General features: G+C 38.2%; 1 long non-coding RNA gene across 1 annotated transcript; it reads left to right on the top strand.

The window, feature by feature from the left end:
* Positions 1 to 3,023: 3,023 nt before the first annotated feature.
* LOC132332406 (uncharacterized) lies at positions 3,024 to 9,860 on the top strand. The gene is made up of 2 exons (XR_009487896.1): positions 3,024 to 3,270; positions 9,563 to 9,860. It is a non-coding gene; the product is annotated as an uncharacterized LOC132332406 (long non-coding RNA).
* The last annotated feature ends 10,916 nt before the right edge of the window (positions 9,861 to 20,776 follow it).

The raw sequence follows: 20,776 nt of genomic DNA, 5'->3' as shown, positions 1-20,776 counted from the left end.
GTATAAGAAATAAATATAAACTTGGGCAATTTCTTTGGAGAAAAAATGGAAAAAAAGTGTGAAGATCAAGACATAGAATGACATGAAATCTGTGAGATTAGAAAGAGGAGAAGGGAGATATAGAGCAGACCTTTTGGGAATTTCCACACTGTATGTTTCTTTTGAGAGAAAATCAATGTGGCTGAATGTAAGAAGGGCCACCCTGCAACAAATACATGCAAATGGCCACTGTTAAGGTTAGAAAGGCAACATGTTGAGTTTCCATTTCTGCCATGCTGATGCTTGCTCAGCTGGTTTCAAGGATTGTTTTAGAAAGCATTTATGAAAGAAAAATGGATGAAGAAATATGTCCTGATTCATCTACTGTCTGGATAACAGCCCTGCACTACATATCATGTAATGTGTGCGGCCATCCAGGCATGACCCTGTCTTGTTTATCCACCCCCCCCACAGCTTTGCAATATTTGTCCATTCCATTAAGAAAGCAAAGCATCTTGAAAAATGCTGATTCTGAAGATTTCTCAGGTGTTCTTTGGGAAGCTGCATGTCTTCCTTACAACAACATGTTAAGTTCTCACATGTATTCCCACAGAGGATGAAGAAGGAAATTACAACAGCATCCTAGCTTACTAGCTATTATGCTAGGAAAGCACTTCTGAGACCTCCATCCTCCTTAATGTGCTGTATTCTTCCTTGTGCATCAAGCCATATGAGTCTAAGTTTGTTTATCTACTGGTGTCAGCACTATTGGAAAAGCAGAAGAAGTCAATTTTATCATCCAATATACTCCACGGCCCATGTGCAAAGTCCTTTATATATTGTATAACTTAGTTAAATCACATACAACTCTTTTGGGGCTAATAAAAGCACAAATCTTACCTGGAATTTTACTCCTTGCCAAGCTTATGTCTTTTTTTCTTCCCTGAGGTGCTGTAGCTGCTTAAGAAAAAGCTCATAAACAATATTTCCTAGCAACAATGAATACTTTCTTTAAAATAGCTAATTATTTTTAAGTGAAACAGTTAAAAAGAAGAACAGTTCCCCTGCATCTGACACTTCAGGAAGTCAACTAATAAACAGAAATACTAGAGTATTGCTTTAACATGGAACCTTAGGTTATGTGCTTTCTTAAATATATTGCTGAATTGGAATCTAAGAAAATCATAAGCTACAGAAGAGCCCCCTACTTTTAATATCTGCAGCAATAATATTGATAGCAATGCAATCACAATTAATTATTGATAGCAATTATGTAATCACTTTAAACCAATCTAAATGGCATGAGACAATCAATCCTACCCTCTGTCTCATCTCCAGCCATGTCTTTCTGTTGGACTTAAGGACTGGCCTTGTTCAGGGAACTAATCTGAATGAAAAGAATTACTCCATAATGTCTCACAGCCTCCTTCCATTTCCCAGGGTGTTTTTCAACACAATTATTTTCTTGGTTCAGTTTAGCATTCAGAGTGGGTGCAAAAGGGCAGCAAGAGCTTGTGATTCAGATCAGGGAAGAAAGAAAGCTTGTCTAGGTAAAGGGCAGCTCTCCTTTATGTTGGAGTAAAGCGGTCCTGAAGCTCCTGCTTCAGACATCTAAACCTTCAGACATCTAAACAAGTCACAAATTGACTTGTGCAATTTTTTGTTTGTTTTGAATCAAGAGCATACAGTTTGAATACAGTTATCAACTCCTCAAAAGAAAATAAAATGTTCAGGGTTTTGGTATAAACACACAACTCAGTTTTAAGCAGAAGACAAATAGGAGTCTACTGGGACTTTGTTATGTAGTTTCTGAAGATGTTTTGTACAGATCCATAGACTATAATAGCTCTTTCTGAGAAACGAATTAGTTGATCTCAAGAGATGGAAATGTCCACATGGAAAGTTGTCTCTGAAAGGCGCTGATTATGTCACATCTGGATAAAAGACTGGCTAACCCTTTCCACTTCACAATATTAGAGATGGGAGACAAATTCAATTACACAGATAATAAGCATTTGCTTTTCCAATTGCAGGAGCTTACAAGATGGCTGGGAGTCGGCTATACCTATGTAGCATTGAAAGAGAATTGCATTTAAATTGGGATTTCTTTGATAAGATTAAATTGGGATTTCTTTGATAAGATTTCAAGTGAATTTAAGATGCTTACCTTTCTCTCTCTGGGTTGGTAGGTACCAGAGGCATGAAAAATATATTTTCAGAAAATGACTATGTAACTGAGGTGATTGGCTTAAATTTTTAGACTTCAAAGTATGAGTAACTATTAAAATGAATGTGAATATAAAGACAACTGTAGAAGCTGACAGGCTTAACTCAGCTGCAATAGTTGGCTTCTAAGCAGCTAAATAAAGTTTTAATTTGTTAGTGTTTGAGCATGCCCATGGGCAAGAGAAGAAATATGGAAGATATGGAATATGGAATATAAGAAATCTCCAGTGATCCTGGAGAATGAAAGGTGAGCAAGTACCATGTTAAGACATCAGCCTTGACCTATAGCACTTCTCTAAATTTCACTGTCTTTTGTCTTCTAGCTGGGCCAAGCTTGCAGCCAGTACATTTATGGGGACAAGCAATCATCAGCCATCAGACCAAGCCTATAATTTTCATTGTCCACTGTTGCTGCAAGAAGCTATTAGAAATGAAGCACATTAAGTCATTGAATGTTTCAGCTCTCTGATCTGCAGTTACTCTAGTCAGGAACTAAGCAATGATATAAAATCTGCCTCAGTGTCAGGAAAGATTGATTCCTTCAGGTACTTTCTAAGAGTCCATATATGTTCACAAGGGCTTTTGTCCAGCAAAGCACTTGCACTGAAGTACAGACATTAAGTTAAATAAGTACCTAAAAGTCTGCTGAATCAAGGCTAAAAGTGGTGCTATGCATGTTGAGTTCAGTCTTATGTAAATTCTAGTGAAAATTTGACTATATGATCTCTGTATTTCACAAGTAGCTGTTTACTTGACAAACCTTCCTGAAATTTCAAAAGGCAATTTGAAATAGTGTCAGTAATGTCTTTGTTGTTAGATGCTGATAATATGGGACCTTCTCTGTTCTAAGGAGCATATCAGCTGACTTGCATTGCCGGAATCTTTAAGGAGTTAACTGAATCTGAGAAAAACCATACCTTTCTCGTGATGGAGATCTGCCAAGCTGTGACTTTCTCTTGCAGCTGGGCTTGGCTTCCTGGCAGGTGTTGATCACAAGAGAAGTTGGAGTTTTCCCTGGACTGTTGGGGTTGTTTGAATTTGTTCCAAATGGACATCAGACTTAGGGTGAGTCCCAGTTCTCTATTATGTCTCACAGCATCATGAATAATGTCAACAAAGAAAACACACACATAAAACAACAAGCAAACAAAGAGGATCAAGAGTTCAAACGAAATGGCTTTGCTCTTTATGTGGGGAGGTGAAGTCATCTACTATTTAATATTCATGGTGCATTTTAATAAAACAATGGCAGATTAAGATTCCAACTGCTAAAGAATAATTTTTTTCTTAACTAAGTCAATGTGTATTTTTAGCAACTAAAATCAAGGAGATGTACATTAATTTTTTATCACCTTCAGGCTTCTCTATGTCCTTTGTCTCCTTTTTATTCTTTTCCATGTTGTAATCCCCATGTAAACTCTGATAGATTATGTCAGCAGATAGCAGAGGGCTGCTGACAGATTGATATCTGCATTCCTCTTGTGTTGTTCTGCTTCTGGTATTGTAATGTATATAAGGGCCAATGGGCACCAAGGAATGCACATTCACAAAACTCAGCAGTGTTAAGGTTCATAGCTAAACACTGTCATTGTAGCTAACACTTGGTATTGGCAAATCAAAGCATAAATCAGGGATAAAAAGAGGGGAAGGGAAAGGGGAGGGGAGGGAGGAAGGAGAGGAGAGGAGAGGAGAGGAGAGGAGAGGAGAGGAGAGGAGAGGAGAGGAGAGGAGAGGAGAGGAGAGGAGAGGAGAGGAGAGGAGAGGAGAGGAGAGGAGAGGAGAGGAGAGGAGAGGAGAGGAGAGGAGAGGAGAGGAGAGGAGAGGAGAGGAGAGGAGAGGAGAGGAGAGGAGAGGAGAGGAGAGGAGAGGAGAGGAGAGGGAGAGGGAGAGGGGAGGGGAGGGGAGGGGAGGGGAGGGGAGGGGAGGGGAGGGGAGGGGAGGGGAGGGGAGGGGAGGGGAGGGGAGGGGAGGGGAGGGGAGGGGAGAGGGAGAGGAGAGGAGAGGAGAGGAGAGGAGAGGAGAGGAGAGGAGAGGAGAGGAGAGGAGAGGAGAGGAGAGGAGAGGAGAGGAGAGGAGAGGAGAGGAGAGGAGAGGAGAGGAGAGGAGAGGAGAGGAGAGGAGAGGAGAGGAGAGGAAAGAAAAAAGAAAAGGAAAAGAAAAGGAAAAGAAAAGAAAAGAAAAGAAAAGAAAAGAAAAGAAAAGAAAAGAAAAGAAAAGAAAAGAAAAGAAAAGAAAAGAAAAGAAAAGAAAAGAAAAGAAAAGAAAAGAAAAGAAAAGAAAAGAAAAGAAAAAGAAAAGAAAAGAAAAGAGGAAAGGACCCCCTGAAATAGAAAACAAACCAGGGGTATAAGCAACCTAAGTCTATATATGGTGTGTTTTTAAAATTTCTCTCACTCTTTTGACATTTATGTCACTGATATTCCTGTGTGATTAGTGGCAAGTATCAGGAGTTCAACTGTACTTGTTGGCTGGGATAAGTATGTTGCTTTTGCTGTGGAGAACATTAAGGTTTAAGTTTCTTTTACTGTTAGGGATGGCAAAATAAAATTCTCCATTACCATCTCAAGGGTTTACCTGCAAGTCTGTATGATACATCATTTTTCTTTCTCAGTTTTCTGCAGTTAACAAACTGAACAGACATTTGCTCCCAGAGTACACCTAAAATATCTCCAGGTATTGGCACCTTACTACCAAAATCCACCTGATATTCTTCTATTAGAAGAAGAATATTTTACAGCTGTGGGAGAGACACAGTATGATTACTGAGAGTGCTGGTTTGGCCAAAGTAAAGGAAACTTAATCCAGTGTTTGCATATCAAATGAAAGATGGCAAAGGATTTCTAGTGTGCTGGCCAAGACTCATGGTTTCATTGTGTTACATGCATTCCATCTGAATTAAAAAGTCAAACATTTTTCCATGCTTTACAATACTCAGTGCATGTAGTATTTTAATTTCCAAAGTGTGCCTTATAAGTATTAACCAAGTAAGCCGCATAATATGCTTGTGGAATAGTTAATTGCATATTACTATCTTATTTTGCTAATACCTGAATTAAAGGCCAAGTCCTGAGGCTGCTTGCCCCAGACTGTGCATTAGCAGTATTAGAAACCATTCTCACAATCAATCACATGTTGGTTGAATATACTCTCTGGGATATTCAAATACTGAATGCAACTCACAGAGAGGCACCAAAAGTGCAGAAAGTGTTCCAATATGGAGCACAGTTAGGAGCAGGCAGTTCTGTCACAGCTTGGTTCATAGCTAAGACCACTCAGGATTACAAAACCCAATGAATTTTGCACATTCTCCAGAGAGATTCAGTCCTACTTTCATACTTTGAAACATTAGTCATATACCCACTGCAGTAGACTCCACAAAAAAATGAGTTGGCAATGGTTTTTTCCTGCTGTTTTTTTTTTTTTTTTCCCCTTTCTATACAACACTCCAGTGACTCATATACTTAGGAAGTTTGTTCTAAGCCAGATGTCAAGTGAGAGTCCCAGATATGATGCCCTTATTCACCTAACATGATTGAAACCCAACATTTTTCAGGAGACTGTCTTAGCCCAAAGTAACTGGCAGTCCTGGGGGAGGAAAGACTTCATGCACCTTTCTGGATCTTCAGTAAAATTTAAGAAGATATTCATTAATCTATGTATTTTGCACATTTGTAAAGCCTTTTTTGAGTGGTGGAAAATAAACCTAAAGGTGACCATAGCTGATTTTTAGATCTGTGATATTTCTCTGTCATGTTAGAGGAGAGCAAAGTTAAAAATCTTTCAGAAATTAAGTGTTAGTTCTTATCCCTGCCCTGTCTACTGATGTAATGTTTCTATGCAGTCACACAGCTCTGAGACAGAGACCTCCTGCACAGCATCACCTTGTGCTGTCTTCCAGGCCAGCATTGTTGATTAAACAGGACAAAATCACCCAGACATTCTCATCACTGCTAATTTGATGTTTGCAAAAGTGTTGCCGAGGGATTAACTTTAAATTGCTTTTGTAATAATTTTTCCATAGGGTTTTGAAAGCCTATTGACATTAAAGACTGTAAGAGCTGATTGTGATAACCAGTTTTTAAAGTCTTTCTAGAGAGCATGCATCCTGGGAGAAAGATAAAAAATGGGTCTGGGTGAGAGATGATTAATGTTAATTTTTAAATATGTTGCAATACCACCTTTGTAATTGAGCTGGTGCATATTTTGCTGTGTAGAATGAGATTCTTTCTAAGAAACTGAGTTAAGAATTCCTTCCTCTTATGAGACATTATTTAAGATAACTTATTTATTAGTTTTTCAGTAATTCATGATAAACCAGAATTCTTCAATTCCTGAATGAATTTTCTTTTCAGCGGCTGTAATCTGTTTTAGTTATCTGGGACATACAAAGCCAGGACTCACTGCTACTTTGGCAATGCAGTGCTGTATCAAATACTCTCAGGAAATTCATTTCAGAGGTGCCAGCTCTCGCCGCTGTCTATACACAGAGCCAAAGTGCTTCAGCAGAGACTCAATCTCCCACTGTGCACATGCAACTAGCCTGAACACCTCCTCCTACTCAGGATTCACAGCACAGAGCTTCTCATGAAAGGGGTTTGTGGAGGAACAGCTTTTTGCACAGTTAACTTGGAGCCCAAGGGAGCGGCAGTTTGGGTTTTATGTGGGTACTCATAAAAAGACATGTGTCTGCTGGTGCCTGCTTCATCTTCCTTGGATATGGCATGGCAGTAGGTCTGTCTCTAAGTGAGAACAGAACTTCTTCACCAAGGGAGACGGATTATCCAGCCATACAGGAGGAATTCACTATCTGAGCAGCTCTGCTTCATAGCTGTAAATGAAAAAGCTGGGCACAAGAGTGCCATGGGCCAGATCTGACTAATGGACCATGAATTGGATTATGCACGCTCTGATAAGCCAAACTCTAAGCGAGAAATTTAGGAATATGTATTCTCAGCTTGAGGAGCAGAGCACATTAGCTGCAAGATTACTCTGTAACCTCTAGGGAAGCAAGTCCCCAGCTTCCTTCTCCTGCTTGAAGCCAATTTCTGCCCAGAAAGTGACACAGAATTTATGGAACCTGAGAAATAGGTAGAGGGACCCTGATTCTGCAGGTTGTTAATGGAGCATTCCCCAGCACCAAAGTCAAGTCAGAGTTGCTCCCTGCTCCAAAAACTGCATATACATTTTGTTTTGGATGAGGTACACAAAGAGCAGAGGGAGCAGACATTACCCAACCTATTAGCTGTTGAGCTACTTAGCAGAACACTGAAATTTCTCTTCTGAGATTTTTACTTTCAGGTGTATCAAAGATACAGGTTTGGCAGCTTTCTCTCACTTTCAGCTGTATAATGCTGACTTCATCATACCAAAATAACTAGCCCCAGAATTACTGTATATTCATGTCTTAGCTGCAGAAAATGTGAGACTGAGCATCAGTATATGGTATATGAGTATGCAAATGCAAAGCTAAATGTGCTTGAGAGGCCTTTTAAAAGAACTGCAACCACTGTAAGAGAAAGAGTTATTTTTCCTCTTCACACCCTGAGAGAGCTGCAGTTGTTGGAGGGAGGAACTGAGGATAAAGTACCTGTACTTTATCCTCAGGCTGTTGTGTGTGGTAAGGCTGTTGTTAAAAGACTGATTTTATGGATTCCCTGTCTTCCCATGTCCTGTGACAGACACCCCAGTATTTCATCCTTTCTAGACTACTTTTCACCACTCCTTTGCTTTCTCAGCTGCCATGCTTAGCAGTTTTCATTTCCTCTGTGCTGCTTCTGTCTCCAGTCAGCTTGTCCTTAGATCTCTGTCAATGCCTCTATTACCATGGTAATGGATCTGAAAGGAGCAAGGATGTAAAGAAAGGGAAAAGAAGAGTGACTTCTAGGGAAGGGTCGATCTTCATAGTCTCCACATCTCATACATCATTTGCTGTTCTAAGCTCTCATGCTAATGCACATATTTCAAAATTTTTTAAAGGATGCAGGGTGTCTGTGGTTTCAGTAGTTTGTTTAGAAAGTTATGTAAGATGCAACTCTTCATATGTGATTGGGATATGGGGCTGATAAAGTTAAGGCCTATCAAATGGTGAAATATATATCTAGATGGCTATGCAGGAAAGGCGTAGGAATAGCTCATAAACATCTCTGAGTTCTCATTTTTGCTCTATCATTCTATACTCTGTACTCCAGAAAATGACCTACTTTCTTTCTGCTGTCTTTACAATGACAGTAGTATTTTCTTACTTCACAAAATGACTGCTGAGAATGAAATCATTAACTTTTAGAGGCCCTTGTATATACACTGTCAAGCCACAATGAGTTGTTTTGACATGGTCCCTATGAATTTAGTATTATTTGAATCTTTATTATTAGCATTAAATGAATTACTGTCAAGACAGTTATTTTATTACATATTCTATTAACAGTAATGTAATAATAAGTAAAAAATTATGGAAATGAATGATTTGGGAATCAGTATTTCATTTTTTTGCCCTCCTGGTGTTTGATGTCTGATTCTGTTATTGACATTATTTTGTTTCTGAAGACCTCAGTCTAAAAAGGCTAGAGTCTCATTTATATGTATTTTTTTCCCTTGAGCAAGAAAAGATTAATTTTAACACAATAAATTAGGATATATTATACAGTACATTTAAGAAGCTAATTTGAATAATCACATTGCTTAATCAAAATTTTATTAAAACCAGTGGGAGTCTTAAAGGAGTTAACATATGTGGGTTTTAAGTCAGGTCCTTAGTATCTTTTCTGCTAGAAATTTAAACTTTATGTGTGCAGGCAAAACGTAGCAGACACTTAAGAGTGAATCAAAAAGAAAGAAAATTGAAAGGAAAAAGATGTGTTGACCGAAGGTTCAGAAGCCACTAAAGAATTAACAAAATTGTTTTCTGCTTCCTAGGAGAGAAAATGCTAAGAAAATTTACTGTTTCAGCTCTATCCTAAAAGACTGCTCAGATGTGAGAGGTTTACTGAAATGAAAAGAAGAATTTACAACTGGGCTATGAGAGATTTTTGGTGTTGACCACTCTCCAAAGATCTGAATGGATTGTATTGCCACTCTTGAAATGAAATAATTACAGATATGAGTCTTACGCAAACCCATTACAGCTTTCATTCTGGAATATGAAGGAGGCTGAGCATTTGAGCTTTTCTGTTTTCAGGTTTCTTTTCATGTATTATTTCCTTTCTCTTAGGGCCATGATGCAGTTTCTGCATTAATGGAAATCATTCTCCTCTTCTGTGGCTTTGGAATAAAAAGAAACAATCTGAAGTAGAAGAAATGTGTTGTCAGCAACTTTCAAAACTAAATCTGTAATTTTTTTTTTTTTTTTTTGACCCTACAGGATTCAGCTCACAGTGTCCTGCTCTGTACATCAGATTTTTTTTCATTGTGAAACAGCAGTCTGAGGAACCCAACAAAGAGGCCCCGGCTACACAAAAATAAGAAAAGAAGTTGGAAAATTAAATTCTTTGAATGTCAGAGGAAAAAAAAATCTACACCGCATAAAATTTCCTTTCTCGATTGTGCTTGATTAGCATATTACTGAGTTCAGCCTACACCTGCTTTTCACCCTCCTTAATTTCAATTACAATGTGCTCTTTTGTGTCGCACCATTTATTGCTAAATGAATCTGGTTCTAAGGATGTGCATGCAGCCAATTTATTCATTAGATATATTGTGGTGGAATTGAATAAAAGGTTTTATTATCAATCTCCTTAATTTCCAGATAGGATTTAGTGGAAATCAATATTAGAGAATGCATAATTGCTAAATCTTCTTAAATTAATAGACTCATTCATTAAGCCCCCCAAAAATACTTAGCTGGTATTTCTTGTGACTTTCTCTAATTAATTAGCAAGTGGAAAACGATAGTGAGCAGAGCAGCTTTTGGCTGATATGGTGGAATCTGAAGACCAGTCTTGAGGAAGAATTAATTTGGATATTTATATACAGTATTTCACCAGTAAGTTGATTATAGGAGAATGCACTGCATATGTAGACAAATGGTACTTGTGTGCTGATGGCTGGCGAAAAATCCTGTGCTCAGGAGATGGTTTCAAACAGCTCAAGCTGGGATGCGTAGCCATATGTAGACACTAATGAATGGTAGTCAGTTTTAAAAGCTTTGGAATTAAATATGGTGCAATCTATCAGTATGAAACTGCAGGGCATGTATGCACCATTTGTGAGATTTTCCTTTCTGCCTAACTAGGCAAGTTCTCTGGGCAGAAACAAAGGGGAAAAAAAAGCACTAAAAGGTCCTGGAAGAGAAAAGCAGATGATGAAAGGGTCTATAGTCAGGTGTAGGTGCTGTAGGTGTTACATTGCCCCAGAATGGAAATCTTGGGGAAAAGGAATACACACTCATGAATGCAGATACTAGTTTATTGGCAGCCTCTAATGACTGCTGTGGGCTTTAGCTGTTACTGGTCACCTCCTCCAGAGAACCTGTTGGTGATATCTCAGTGGAGTTAAGGCTGGGTCTGGAGTTTCCAAAGTCACAGCACAAGCTGGTAGGAGAGAACCATGTTGCTAGCAAACTTGTAAATTATGCTTCTTTTAGCTTGGAGCTATCTAAACAAACAAAAACAAGTAGACTCTGAACCCCCAAGAAAGGCCTTCTGCCAGTAGCTTTCTAATCTCAAGTCAGACACATTCCTTATTTTTGCATTTCCAGCATGGTTCCGTACTTTATTATGTTTAATGTCTGTAAGTTATGCTTACTCCGACTGAGCAACAGAACACGCCCATGTGTCCGCACAGGCAGTGGACATGAGTCAGTCTGGCTCCTTCACACTTGCCAGACAAGTGGAAAGAGAGGAGAAGGATACTCACTCCCATCTGATGAAGCCTCTTGTGTTTCTCCTCTCTGGCATGTGTCAGGATCCGATTCCTAAGGTTCTTAGAAATGCCTCTGCCTGAATTAAGGTGCAAATGAGATATGCCAGTGACAATAGTATGAGTTTTATTTCATAGCAAATAGTTGAGAGAGAGAGAGAGAGAGAGAGAGAATGAGAGAAAGAAATAGGAAATATGTGGGGGGGACAGAAGGAGAATAACAGGTATAGAATAAGGAAACTACACCACTCTGTGGATCCCAACAATTCTCTATTGATCCTCTCCAGCTGGTTTCTTGGTGGTGAAGGTGCCTCCAAAAAGCACAGAATCTGATGGGCTAATATACACTCCAGCCAGGTTAATATCTATATATAATATATTCAGGATGGGTTAATATACACTCAGGTAGGAAAATCCAGGCATCTCCCTGAGGGGAGGAGTTTCCCATTGTCTCTTACAACAGACTCCACATTTATTGCATTACGTGCAGTCCTGTGGTGCAAGTTTCCAGGGATGACTCTGGGGGGCACTTTGGAGAGGCCTTTGATGGATTCAGCTGCCCCTTATATGAATGGGATCCATGGATCCCATAGCCTTCCCAAGCTGGGGGGTTCCATAGCAAGTTTGTGTAATGGAGGATGGGTTCACTGCCCCTGAGCAGAGATTACAATACACCGAGACTTCCTCCCCCTACCTTGGTTGGGGGGGGTAATCTGTGCAAACTTGCTCCCAGCAAATGGGTCTGTGGGCTATGTCCTCCCACGCCCTGATTTTTAGCATGGCTTCTGGATTTGGTTCACATTCTTCTTCCTGTTTACTTGTTTGTTTCTGGCTATTGAAGAATGGATTTTCCTTTTATTTAATCTCAGCAATTTGAGTTTCAGTCAAAAGTCCCAGTCAGGTATCTTCAAGGAGGCTTCTTTGGCTGTAACTTCTTCAAGGTTTTTGTTATAATGAGCAAAACTTTATAGAAAAATATTTGAGGCATAAACTAATGCAGTCTCTGACAGCACGGTAACAGAGAAACTGCAACTGCTGCCAGCTGTACTGGGCCTCTGTGCTGTCCTTGCTCTGCTGTCCAGCTGTACCTCACCTAGGTAGTATCTTTATTGTTCTCCCTACAAACAAGGTGAAATGCTATTACACTCCTGATCTGAGATGAAACAAGGTGTAGAGAAAAACAAAACACTTCCAGCATGAGGACACGAGTTTCGTGACAGTCAGCAGGTGTATTGGTGTCTGACTAGGAGCAGTGATACTGAAATAATGTGGCTACATTTCTGTGAACTGCCTTGGGATAACACAATTTCAAGTCCTGAAACACAGCTAACATCACTCTGACTAAGAAAGAAGAAACAGGTTTGAGGAACTCTGTATCCCCCTTACAGTGCCCATCATTTAATAGATCTGCAGCTGTGATACAGATCAGCTTCCTAACATTTATTTTCCTCTATCCACTGGACATGTCCAATCTGAGGGGCCAAGGACATTTCCTGAATGCATGCTGTGACAAGGCTCAGGTATCAGAGCCTATCTCCTACAGTTTTTTTCCTCTTGAAAGAAAACTTGAGAGCACTGGTGGGGAGAGGATTAACACACCTCTGGGAGTCAAGACTACAGGGTACTTAATGGATTATATCTGTGCTGCATTTCAGATACCATCACTGACTCTCCAAATGCCAGCACAACATGAAACACTATTGTTCAGAATAAGCCTACTAAAACCAGTGTCAGGCACTGAGCAGTTTAGTTCAGTAGGTGATTATTCTTTGCCAATATATATGGAATTCAGGTTTGGCTAATATCTATCTCTTAGACAGGCACATGCCATTGTTCTTGAACTACTTTTTTTGGCCCTGGCAATGTGTTTCAGCTTTTTTGTCTGATCATTGGTTTGATATCTATTACCTACTCTTTCAGCCTGGTACTGTTCTGTTTGGGCTAAATACTGATTACTCATTTGGTATTTTTCCATATTTTTACTCTTTCCAAGAATCTGCTTATTATAATGCACAGAAACTCTCTTCATGCTAAAGTATTGATTTGATTGTAATTGAGTCTGTTGGAGGGAATTAATACTAGTATTTGTGTTTTGGTGTATACCCCATGAATCTTGAAATTTCTTTTAATGGACACACAGCAAGAGCCTTTCCATTTCAACTGAATCAGTTTTGAGCCCTGTATCTCAGTATTTGCCACTGCTCCAACATAAAGTGAACAAAAATCCCCAAAGTAGCATCAGCAGCAAAATTCTGGGACACAAGCAGCAGTATGAGATAGTAATAGAAAAACAGATCAACTGTTTCAACTAAGGGTACCTTTGCTGCCATGACACTGGATCAGTATGAGATTATTTTTAAAAATCATGCTGATTTCCCATTCTGCTCCAGAATTCTTCTAAGGATACATGAAATGTATCCTTACAGGATGTCACCATCCAGGATGGTGACAAATTTTTTCATACCTATCTATAGCTTAGTTGCTTTACAGAAAAGCCTGAGGTGGATTATACTCAGGAGTGTCACCTTCCTCTGATTGCACCAGATTCTCATGTGATTTATTGAAGTGTAGATCTGATTCAGTGCTTCTGCCATGAATTATACTGCATTAGGCATTTGGCATCATAAATGTTACTGTCTCTTTTGATCAGTGGCTGTCAGCATAATTCTGAATAGTGCCTACTTAGGAAAACCTTCACATAGCTCAAAGTATCAAAAAATGCCATGTCAAATTCTTTTGTGTGTTTTTGTATTTCCTTTCATGCCTTCTTAGAGCCCACCAGTTTTGGAAATGTAATGAATCTTGTATCTATTCCCTTCTGCTTATTTTTTTATGGCACAAAGGCTTACCCATAAAATGGTGATTGAAAAAGTGAGACTAAAAGGTATCATCAACAAAAGATAATAGTTCCTCTCTTTTTTGGTTTTTCAGTCTTTAAATTATATATAAATTACTTATAAATTAATTTAGCAATCATCTAATTCTATAGCTAATAAACAAGAGTAAAACACACATTCCTTTAAAAATACAATTCTGCAGATTTTATATGACATAAAGAAGGCATTTTGCACTTTTTTTTACTCTTATAATTTTCTCCAGATGCAAGGTACCTTGTACCATTCTCTTAACAAACTCTTCATTAAATTCCTTTGCAAAATTTGCAAATAGGTCTGTTAAGCTCATCTGCAATTGTGCTGGCATTTAGATTCAAGAGAGTGCTAAACAAATCAGGGTGCCTAGTGCTAAGCTTCCCAGACTTTGAATAGACACAAGAATAATTTCAGCAACAGACTCTGAAAAAGAGAGTATGGCCCCAAGTGTGTTAGAGATTAGTACTAATGCCAGAGGAGAAGTTGGTTCATGCTTCAAAGTATTTTTAAGTAAGCTATTGCATAAGACCTAAAAAAATTGAAGTAGGTACAGTAGATAGAAGTTAGATCAGGGAAACCAATGAGACTATGCTCATCCATATCATAGACATTGCTCCAGTCCATCAGACTTCCAACACCAAGAATACTGAAAGATTGTTTAAATTTCAAGAGAATATTTCAATTTACTAGAAGCAGTAGATTTTTTATGAAGTCAAAGTAATAAACAGGATTATGTTTGACTACAACCGTTGTTGATATTGCCAGCAAGTCAAGAAGACTTTCCCTTAGGTTAGCTGTGCCACAGGGATGGGTAGCCACCTTCTGTTTGGTCTATTGAAGCTTTAGAAGAGTGGCTGAATTGCAAACTGATTTCTGCTGGCATTGCGGAAAGGAAGAACATCCAATCCATTCGTCCTGAATGAAGGCTTGTGCTGTAAAGTGACAAATCATCAATATTTTGAAAAAACCCCTCATAATTAATTGATTCTTGTATTATAAAATACATTTTTTGAAAATCTAGTGTTTAATCGTGATATTGTGATATTCTTTTGGTTATAATTTATGGAGGAGAATTTGATTGCACATTTTTTGCAGATGAGAGCTGCACATGTTGGCTGCCAAAAACCTTGCTTTCTAATGCTGTACAAAATGTGGCAATTTTTTTTTCTAGTGAGATTTTAGTTTCTGGCATTAAAAAATATGTTTATTGACAGATCTAATTTTCTATTTTGTTTTGGTATAAAAAATCTAGTTTGCAATTTCAGAAATAAAATTGTTAAGTAGATTATTTTACTATAGCATTATAGAAGAAAAGGAAAACTTATGCCTTTCAATCAAGCTACTAATTTTTGGTTTCTTTTTTAGTAAATAAAACTTGATTTTAAGGTTTGTTATTTTTTAACACTAAAAAATGATAGAACATTTGTATTTTTTTCCTTCACCACAGACACATCATTCCATATGCTGGCTCTGATTTGTGGTTTTCAGAACATATAATCACCTTCTATTCTTTCAAGTGAATAGAAGTCAACCTCTATGTAGAAAAATGCTTTCACTCTTCTGGAACATGCAATTGGCAATTTTCATTATTTTGAAACTATAAGAGTACAGAATTGGAAATTAATGTTTTTAAGATAGGGGAGCTCAGGTTTATAATTCCTTTATAGATGAGGAAAAGTTATTTTAAAATTTTATTTTAATTGCCCTGCCACCTCTCGTTTGAAGGGACACAACCTTCTAATGTATATGTATAAAATGTTGCAAAACAAAACCTGTAATTTCCCGAGTAATGTGGCTTTTAGAATGCCTTTAAAGAATGTGCTTTATGCACTTAAAAATCCATCCAAATAGAACAGTCAATTCTGTTTATAGCTCTGAGAAACTTTATGAGTCTAGGCTTCAGATAAAGCTCAAGGAGATGAAGGTAGAATGGTTTTCTGTGGTGTTTATATGTTCCATTTCTTCTGGTCTAACCTGAATAGACAGGACAAGCAAATAATCTGGACAAGAGATTTTCCTAATTTCCCTGGGAGCCAGAAATTTGGATGAAATTTTTGTGCTGATACACTGTTTCAGATATGACTACTGGTGTGTGCATGCTCACTGAAACTGAAATTCCTGTCTGTCGCTCGTTTCTGCTATTTGTAGAATTAAACTTTACAAAAAAAGCAATACCACATTATCACAATACCACATTATATGGGATTGTGTGGTTTGTGTGTCTAGTTAAATCCTGGCTCCATGGAGATCTCTGGCATGGCAAAGTGCACCCAAACCATGGATACTGGGACTCTGGCACTTCACCCCGGGACAGGTGAAGTCAGAAATCCCTGTATTCTGGTCTTGAAGGAGCCTATATGGAGGTCTTTCTGAAAAGCACCACAGTAACAACTGGAGAGAAGAGACACCAGGATTTCCAGGTCTCTAACCTTTCTCTAGCCTGCTAGGACCTTTGGCTACCAGAAAATGGCTTGGAAATGAGGACAATGAAATCATCGTACGATTATCTCAGTGCAGTGCAGATGTGTCTGAAAATATGGGATACTGAGGCAATTCAGGAAACTGGGGGAAAACTGCCTTGCCCTGCATCAATTTTTGTTAAACAATATATTTCTGACAAAGCATACTGGGCTAAGCAACATTTTCCCATGAAATGAATTTAACAAGAAAGTAGTTAATTAGCTACAGTTTTTAAATTTAAAAAAAAAATCTTTTGTGAAATGGACACATCAGAATCCAGTCAACAAAACACATGCATTGTATTACTGAGCACTGCAGTTCTCAGCATTTAGGATTACAATGTTGAAATTATGCAGATATCTGAATACATAATTCTTATCTAAAAAGGTGGAATTTTCAAGTCAAAATCTGGTCTTGAAATTCCAGACACCTAGGACTTGGTGGTCCTGCTGTGAATATGTGCTTTTGTTAACAGTAGGAAGAACATGCAGCTTAAATATCCTTAATAAGGCTAGAGAACTGAGGCACTCAGGTTTCTCCATCAAAAATGAGGAAGAGGTATATGTCTTCCAGAACTAATTTCTCACAAAGGATTAGGAGCTAAATCAGGCCACAGAAGGATTTTTGACTTTACTTAGCAACCTTAACCCCAAATACTTTCATGGAACTGGCTATGGCAGCCATAGGAGGTTACTGACAAAGAGCTTAGGTGGTGTGAGGCTTGGCTTCAATTCCTTCCTCTCCTATTTGAACATCTGGATTTCCCAAGATGACTTCTCAGAAACAGTTTCAGTTTTTTCAGCATGCCCTGGCAAAACACAGAGCGAGCAAAGGAACACAGCTTTCCATCTAGGTGGTCATGGCCAAGATGGGACATCAGGATTACAATCAGCCTAGAATAAAATACTAGCAGTAGTAACAGTATCCACCTGAGCAACAGTAAATTTAGAAATAAGGAGTGGAGCTTGTCTTTTCACTTTGTGGCAATGATATAATCACTGACTACTTGATAAAGTTAAGGGAAGGAGAAATACCACCAGTCTTTTGGAGAGGCTGCTCTTCAGTATTTGTCATCTGACAACATCTATTTATTGTATCATGTTCTTCAAGTGACATGACCATGAATACAAGCAACTTGGCAGGTGTCAGGAGGTTTGTCTCTCCACTAAGTAGTGTAAGGGATGTGTATTGTAGTAGTGGAAGTCCTAGTGTATTCCAAAGTACCCTCAGAAGACCTGGAGCCGTTGACCAGTGAACACTTTTTTCCACCTAGTCTTTAGATTGACAAATGGAGGATCTCCAGTGGATGAGCCAGGAGATTATGGACATATCAGCCTTACTCCAGTTCCTGGGAAAGTTATTAAATGAATCCTCCTGGGGGCTATCATAGGTAAGATGAAGCCCAAGATTGGGAAAAACTTTTGAATTCACCAAAGGCACATCTTGACAAACTTGATTGCCTTCTGTGTCAAATGATCCTGCTCAGTCAGTGCAGGGTGGACATTGTCTACCTGCATTTTCCCAAGGTTTTCAGTAGGGTTTCCCACAGCCTCCTCCTGGAGAAACTGCTGTGTGGTGGTCAACATCTGTCTTTCTAAAGGGCTGTGAGTTTGCTTTCTGAAAGCATTATATCCCTGTTCTGTACAACATAAAAACCTCTCTCTTTCATGAACTACAAACTGGTCGTCTATCCTTAGAGGATCAAAAATGAGGCTTTTTAGCAATCCCAAGTGAGTTCTAGCACTATTTCCTTGAAAACAAACTTGTGGATGAACAAAACCATATTGAAGATAGGCTCATTTTCTGCATATGCCCATGGAGTCTATTGCCCAGGAACAAGGGTAGTATGTTCCTAAAAGCTTATAGAACACTCATGTTTAATGCAATATTAATAGAATAGTTACTGCCTTCTGAAATATGAAAAATTAAAATATGCATGTAGGGTGGTGAATGCAAAAGCAATGTGAAAACTATGCAGTTCACAATTGTTAAAATTTCATGACAAACAATCTAATTAGAGATATAGCATAAAGTAAAATTCTTACAATAAAGGGGGAGTTAGATTTATCACTAAAGGTCATTTTATGATCCTCAACCACAATGTAGTAATGTATCTATGTACAGACAGAAAAAACTTATTGTGTGGAAATTTGGTTACATTCATATATTCACATGGTTTTTATTCAAAAAGCTGCTGAGAGATTATTGAAATAAATACTACGTGAAAAATAGTCAACCATTTCCAGTGAATCTAAAACCTGAAAATGTTGGAAATATTTAAAATATGCCTGCACAATAGAATTTCCAAAATTTCTGACTAAAATGAGAAGTATGTGCAAGTTTGAAAAGCATACTGAACTAAATAACCAAACTGGAAAAGAGCATGAGAGATTGATGGTAAGAAATTTAACAGTTTTGAACTGAACATGCACCTCTTATTTGTCTTTCCATTCAAGAGATTGGGGTGCTGGGATGCCACAGAATACACTCAAGCTCTCTACAAAAGAGGAAAATTTGGTGGGGAGGGATCCAGACACATCTGTCCTTGATGTTTCATTAATACCTGACAGAATGGAAAGAATTCTCATGAAATCTGCCCTTGACCCTGATCTGAGACTGACATGAGGATGCTGTAGAACTAGAAATCAGAATCTCCTCACAACTGAAAGGATTATATGAAAAAATCAAAATAGAATTCAATCCAAAGAAAATAAGGTCCAAATTTTAATTTTAGGAAAAAGTCAGTGACAGTATCAGAAATGAGAATGATAAAGCAAGTAAATAATGTTGACGAAAATTATCCTTGGATTACTGCAAATCTAGTCTCTCCCTGGCCATGGGTTAAGGTTCTGTCAAGAAGTCAGAGAAATAGGACAGGACTCAAAGCACATTAAATAGCCTCATACAGAGTGCAAGCCTGCTCTGCCCAGCACAGGTCTAAACCTGAGGTCTAAACCTCAGCTAGAGCTCTATGTACAGATGCATGTTAACAGAGAGTCCAGGACAAAGCATCCATGATATGCTGAGATCTTACAAACACTACCTCTAAGAAGCAGCTGGAGGAACTGGGGTTATCTAGTCTTGACAAAATAAGGTTAAGCAGAAAATTTATTCTGGTTTACAAGTATTTAGAATGTCAGCTGCAGAAAATTTTTTCATAATACTCAATATTAAATTACACAAGATATGATAGCTATTAACCTAGCTGAATCAAGTTAAAAAAGCTTCTAAATGGCAAGATCAGTGAAAACTCATCTGGCTGAGAAGGGGAATATGGGGAATATTCTACATTTTCTATTTTTAAGGACATCCATCAGGAGTGATGTAGACATAGCAAGTACTGCCCAGAAGTAGAAGGATGGAATCTCCTGGGGTCGTTTCCAGTTCCAGTTATCACACAGACTTAGCTTAGCATTATTAAAAATAATCCATCCTTGGCTTTGGAAGCCTGTGGTGTTTGAGACTTGCATTTTTATATTTCCATGTATAGTCTGAAGTTCTCTAGTGATAACAGATCCCTTGAAAATGAAGGACTATAAGTGGAAATATTGTGTGAATTGTAATAAATTTCTATGTACTGGTCAGCTTTTACTGGGAGGAAAAGCAGTGCATACACTGTGGCTTTAGAAGCAGGCTTCATTTCACATTCAGCCAATTAATTCACTTTAAGCAATAAGCTCTCTGAGGAAAGACCTAGTTCGAAGGAATGTCTGAAAAAGTAAGGAAAAAGTTCAATCTAATATCTATCCCCAAAGTATTTTGTAATAAACAGAAGAAAAGTAACTGTTTAGATGTGCATACAAACAGAATTATTCCACCATGACCCCTTTAGCTCCATATTGGAGACATTTCTGTCACTTTACTTTCTCTAATGCACACAATTAAGGTGATGGATCCATATGCAGATTTAATTGTGAAGAAGTTTCACAGAACAGCTCTACCCAGTAGAAGAACCTCCGTGGTCTCTAAAAAGAAAAAGGCTCTTTCCTTAAAACTACAGCTTAAAAGATTTGGAAGGGTAAAAAATGTATGATCTACTCAAATATTTCAGCTCTCTGGTATTTGCAGTTCTTAACACACCCTGCAAGAAATAAAAAGGGATTAATGCTGTGCATCTGCAGAGTGACCCTCTTTTTAACATGAAATGAGCAGATCAACCTGCAGGGAGTGGTGATTATCCATGGATGAATTAGCTCCCCAAGCAGGTCTGAATCAAAATTCTGTCACAATTTAGGCATATACTAAAGTTTCAGTGAGATGTGGGGTGTATGTACCAATAGTACATCAGTATTTTTTTAGTTTTAGGCAAGAAAATACATCTGTGCTTCTGAAAAAAATCATGTTAATTTCTGATGGTTTTTTAAAAACTAATTTAGACAATAGTCCTA

The sequence above is a fragment of the Haemorhous mexicanus genome, chromosome 1 (assembly GCF_027477595.1).
Source record: "Haemorhous mexicanus isolate bHaeMex1 chromosome 1, bHaeMex1.pri, whole genome shotgun sequence".
In the NCBI taxonomy this organism is placed as follows: domain Eukaryota; kingdom Metazoa; phylum Chordata; class Aves; order Passeriformes; family Fringillidae; genus Haemorhous; species Haemorhous mexicanus.
The sequence above is the reverse complement of the archived record's forward strand: the minus strand, read 5'-3'. Positions and strand labels throughout refer to the sequence as shown.